We start from the raw sequence: 6,003 nt of genomic DNA on the forward strand, positions 1-6,003 counted from the left end.
TCAGGTGAGGTCTGGCATGCTTCAGCATAGCTCCTGGCATGGCACACAGTACTGGTGGCTTGCTGAAAGCGTTAAACCTTTTCATTATACCAAAAAAGAAGAAAACCAGTGTGAGAGATCCTGCTCACACAGGCTATTTCAGACATTTTCTGGGAGGAGGCGAAGGAAAACTTTGATGCTTATCCTCCAAAAGCACCTAAGATGGGCTTTTGCAGCAGCAGCAGCTCTTATGGAAATTCCTCCAGACCCACATTTCTGCAATGAAATGAGCACTTGTAGATTTGTTCCCCAGTGAAATATTTACTAATCCCAGAGGTTTCCTTCCATGGCTACACAGAATCAGTGTAGGACACCATCACACACTCATCCCTGGGTCTGGAGCAACCTCCTCTCCCAGCAAACACTCTTGTGCTTTGCAGAAATGTATCTTCCAAATGCTTCCACTCAAGCCCAGGGGCCAGCATCCACTCTGCAAAAGCCAGTCTCCAAATCACAACCTGCTTCTTCCTTGCTAGTGGACTTTTCAGCTTAAGGCTTAGACCTCCCTCACCTACTCCCTAAAAACAGGAAGAAAAATATTGGAGGTGAAGCAATATATCTCATTTCACTGCAAACCACCCCTCAGGAGGCAGTGGCTGCATAGGCACATGCAACCTCTGAGCATGCCTTTGCCTCATCCATCACCGACAATGCTGTTAAAAATATCAAGCCAGCTTCTCTGCTGCAATAAATCACTGCAGCTCTGGGGTCTCCTCCACCCACACAGGCTGAGATTTCAGCCCCATCACAGTGAGTGAAACCTGCAGAAAGGGAGCAGGTCACAGCACACCCCGCTGAGGCTGTGCTGTTTGGGCTGCCAGGGCTGGGAGTGGGGATCCAGTACAGCTTTCTGCAAGTGCATTGGAACAATATTCCCCCATGGCCTCAACAATGTGTTTTTCTCCTGGTACTTGGAGCTGATGAAAACCTCGGGGCTGCCCCCCCCATGTCACCTTCCCTGTCTCCCACCCCCAAGGAGCACTGCACCTCTGGAGCCTTTGACTGTGCTCCACAGGTGTTAGATGCAAGAAAATAAATAAGCCGGAAGACAGTAACTGCAGAGAAGGGAAGAGGGAGAAAATAAGCCTCAAAACAAATGTTCAGAAGGGTCAGGAGGCAAAGCAGCAGTGCGAAAGCCTCACAGAGGTTAGTGGGTGCAGGACATTAGGGAGCTGTTGGCCAGCAACACCCCTGCAGATTTGGGCTACTTTGTGTCCTTCACACCACAGCTGAGGAAATCAGAAACCTGTTGAAATATTCTCATAGCAAGAGATTAATCAACACACCTCATCTATATCACCCTCCCAAAGAGGGTAAACCAAATACCTGCATTTCACAAATGGGGAAACAGTGGCAGAGAGCACAGCAACGTGCTCTGGAGGTTGTCCTGCTTCAGCTGTGTCCATTAAACCCAGATTAAGCCAAAGGATGAGACAAGCAAACACAGGGGGCAGTGACTCCTACGAGCTGCACAAATACTCACTGGGAAGATATCCCCGAGCCCCAGAGGGAGGGAGGGAGCAGGGTACCCCACGCCTTTTCTTTGGCCATGGCCGGAGGGGTAACTCCCTATGCACAAAGCAGACAGGACAGGAACCCTGCACCTAAAATTGCTGCTTACGGACACTTGTCCAAATTCATCCTGAAGATCTGAGGTGGTGCAGCTTCAACAGGCAGAAAACTACTGTCCTGTCCCTATTGCAGATGGAGGGCAAGTTATTCGCTTCCTCTTTCAGCAGTCCTCTCCATAGCTGAAACCTGTTGTGTGGCCTCTCCTAACTGAAACCACCCCAATCCGTTCAATAACTCTTCACAGGCCTTATTTTCTAGATCTCTGAAAAGCTGATCTGACCCCTTGCATGACTGTGAAATTTTCTGCACTCCCTCTACCCTGCTTCTCTCCAGACCTATTTATAGTAACTTTTATGCACCTACAACTTGACAAAACTCTTTGCAAAAGCCACGTGAAGAAGTGTGCTTGTGCATGGGAGGACTTCATTGCTGCAAGACTCAAAGCTCATCAAGAGCAAAAAGAATTACACTAATCCCACTTTCATGGGGAACACCAATATGTGGGAGATTCCTGTGGCTTTAGTCAGTCCTTTCAGCTGGGCAGGTTGCGTTAAGATGACCAGACTTCTTCCACTGACCAGACCCTTCTCTTCTAATAAACGTCAATGGAAAAACTTTGTTTTGAGGAGCATCGGTTGCATTGTAATTGACATTTCACCCCAGCTACACCCCTGAGTTCTGATATGAACTGTGCTGGAAGAAGGGGTAAACCAGCATGTGAGGAAGAGCTGGCTTTGTGCCTCGGGGTAATTTTCATGTTCTTTGTTCCTGTGAGTGCTGCTGAGGCAGGGCATTTACTAAGGGCTCTGCTTGAGTGCTGGCATGCATCAACACAGCAAAGGCTGGAGGGGATCCTGCCCCATGAGGGCCATGGTGAGCAGTTCTGCAGCAGGATACAGCAGGGACATCTTCAGATATATCTCCTTTGTCATGGACCAGGCCCCAGGGAGAGCAGGCTGGGATCATCCCATCCTGGGAGGGCGTGGCAAAGGTGCGAGGGCATGTGCCATGGCCGTGGGAACCAGGGAGAAATGTGCTGGACTTGAGGATGAACTTGCTGCAAGAAGAAAAAAAGAAGAATCCTTTTCCTTGCAAACTGAGTATAATGGATGGGGAACAGGGCTGGGTCACCATGAAAAGCCCTGAGATCCCAAGGCTGTCATTTTTTGCCATGGTGTAGGGAAAGCCATACGTATTTGAAAGCCTGTGAGGCAGAAGCCTCTGTTCTGTCACAGTCCTGCCCTGCCTCTCACCCTCTGCCAGCTTTTCCAGAAATATCCAGGTATTTAGGGACACAGAGCTTGTATATCGTTCTCTAATCCCTACCTCATGCCTGGATCTCTTCCAGCTTCTTTTCATCTCCATCAGCTTGGCATCTGGACATCAGCAACTACTCACCATTAGTATCTATCAGCAATTGGGCTAACCCTAAAAAGACAGAGTGAAAACACTTCAACACTCCTGCATGAAGCATAGTCAGAAAAAGAAGCCGAGGTCACACAGTCAAGCAGCTGAGAACAAGCCTGGTTTTCCATTAAAGACAGGCTGAAAATTTCTTATTGAATGTAGCTTGCAAAAATTGGCTGCTGGATTGCAACAGCTATTTGCCATGAGATTCTTGACCACAGCTCTGAGGCACTGGTGCTTTCACCTGGATTTGCTAGGCTATCTCTTATTTGTGATTTCTCAACCCATTTTTGCCTCCTTTTCTGTTTTCTTCTCCATGGTTGAGTTGTCCTGGTCGGAAGGTCCAAGCATAACCTGGTCCACCAGCTTGCTGCTAGCTCAGGCTGAGAGCATCGATATTCAAAACCCCAGACGGTGATTAATCTGTTCTCACGGCTGTGCCTGGAGGCCCAAAAGGCAATTAATCTGGTGCTGCTGGGTGGAAGGTAATTTCACGATGCTTCCTCCAGATGGCCAGATCTTTTTAGGAACATGTGTTCCCATTGACGGCAGGGCTGAACAACCGTACGGAGCACCACATGAAAAACCGTACAGCACAGCCAGGATGCTGCGTGGCTGTCACTGCGCCAGTGGGTGGATTAGCAAAGGCTGAGCAGGAGACGATCTGAAGCATTGCTGGGGAAAAACAGTTGGAGACCACCTACTGCAAGGATTGGCTTTTCTCTCCAGTTCAATCATCCATTTCAAATTAAGAGCACAGTTGTGAGTTTAGCATCGGAGGGCTGCACCTTCCTGGTGGCTGGGAGGGATGGAGGAGCATCGTGGGCCTGCGATGCCTGGCAGGACTGGCTTGGGTGCCCCATGGCTCACTGGGGACAGGGTGGTGTCCACGTGGTGCCCAAGGCACTAAGGACCATGAGCTTTTTAGTGAAAAGTTCTCTGAACACTCACCAGCTCCACCATGGTACTGCTGTGAAAACATACACCTGATACTGCAGAGCTGTTAATGGTGGCGTGTGAGGGACCAGAACTTCCTGAAGACTTTTCTCTCCAGGGGCTACAGCCAGTAGGAAGAGATGGATGTATTATAGCATCACCCACCTTCACTATTTTATAGAACTTCACCACAATCTGGGGGTTTTTTTCTTTGAAGCCCCCTCCTGGAGCAAGGAGATCCTTAGGTTTCTTTTTTAAAGAAAATTAACCCTCACAGCTAGCTTGAGGCTTATGACCTTCTAGCAAAATTGAAGGAAAATGGTAAACAACTGCACAACATAGTAAATTTTTTAATTCTGATGATCTTCTGGGGCCAGAGTCCTGGAATCAGCATTGGCCTGCTGGCATTTCCAGGAGCAGGCATGCTCCTTGAGAGCTGGTGCTGGGAGAGAGCAATGGAAAGAGCTGCAGGGAGAGAGGTGACCTAAACTGTGGGGTGCAGAGCTCCCCTGAGGTTGTGTTTATTAGCATCCCAGCAGGCCCTGGTACTAACTGTGTTTTGAGGTAGTTGACAGCTCCCAGGGAGGTCCAGATCAGACCCTATCCATGTTGGAACTGCCACCTGCTCTGACTGCACCCCAGCTGCAGCAAGACTGTACGAACCAACACTCTCTAAATGCCTGGTGAAAGAAGCAATTACTGACCGGGAAGAAAGAGGTTCAGTTGGACTTTGTGTCCAAAGAGGCTTTCTACACCTCGGCATGTGCCTGAGTAAATAGCAACCTCCCTTTGTCCCTGTTGTCACCCTGCCAGAGTGGCAGAAGCGTTACCCACTGTGGATTTCCCCAGCACGGCAGGGTGGTCTCTGGCTTAAACGTGGCTTTGAAGAGCCCAAGGACAAAAAGCTCAACACTGGGCTGCCTGTCTGGGGAAGGCTTCAGGCAGGACCTCCCCTGCACCATGGGGCAGCCCCAAACAATGCTCTGCCCAGTCTCATCTCGTCATCAAGACAACTTCCCACCAGCCCGTGCTGCCACTCTTCCCTCTTTAGTTGATCGTAATTATTACACACACACACACACACACACACACACACACACACACACTTTCCATGTCCTGGACACACAGCCTCTCCCAGGCGTAGGGAAGTTATGAACCCCTCTGTTCTCCTCTGTGCGGCACAAAGTCCAAATGCCACAGAACTATTGATTAATCCCTCACTAAACCCTCTGATCTTCCCTATCACACGGACACGTGATGTGATGGCAGGTTGCTAAAGCAAAGAAGTGTATGTTGCCCATGGCACGGTAGTACCTCCTCATTTACCCCTCTTGCTTTACACCGGGGTCTCAACCACCTTGTGCTGCTCAGTGTGCCCAGCCAGACAGCTTGGCTCACCTCCGTCTGGGTACTGCAGGCTACCCAGGGTTACACCACTCAGTGACAAGCCAAATGACTGTATTTAATGTTGTTTAAATGTTCCCGACCCCTTTTTTGCTCCTTTACTTTGAGTTCCCTTCAAGATACCCACAGACTCCGGAGTTGAAAGGATCCAAGGCCAGCATCCCCATGGAAATAAGTACCCCCAGGGCAAAGCGTGGAGCGGCAAGGTGAATATATAAATATATAACTGTGGGACACAGCATTCTCTGTCCTTCACCCATGCCTGGCAATCATTACTGGGACCAAGCCACCCATGACCTCTGGAAACGGGGCAGAAGGAGATGAAATGCAGCCATTCCCACACAGCAGCTCTGGGACTGCCTTTGAACCCCCACATCCAGACACCGTGGGGCTTTGCCTCACCACGGCAGGACCAGGATTTTGGCAATCCTTCTGCCCCAGCTGCCCCAGGCTGGCTCAACCCAGCAGCTCACCCTGCTGACGAGCCTCTGGTCTCACCTCCATCTCCATCTGTAGTGTAAATAATTAACCTTGAATGCTTGGAGCTCGTTCAGCATTTCTCCCCCACCTCTTTCCTTCTTTTAAATGCTCAGACATAATGAAAGTGAAACACTGCTGGAGTCTCTCCTGAGGAGCAAACGGGAG

Source organism: Strix aluco, chromosome 4 (assembly GCF_031877795.1).
Source record: "Strix aluco isolate bStrAlu1 chromosome 4, bStrAlu1.hap1, whole genome shotgun sequence".
NCBI classification, from domain to species: domain Eukaryota; kingdom Metazoa; phylum Chordata; class Aves; order Strigiformes; family Strigidae; genus Strix; species Strix aluco.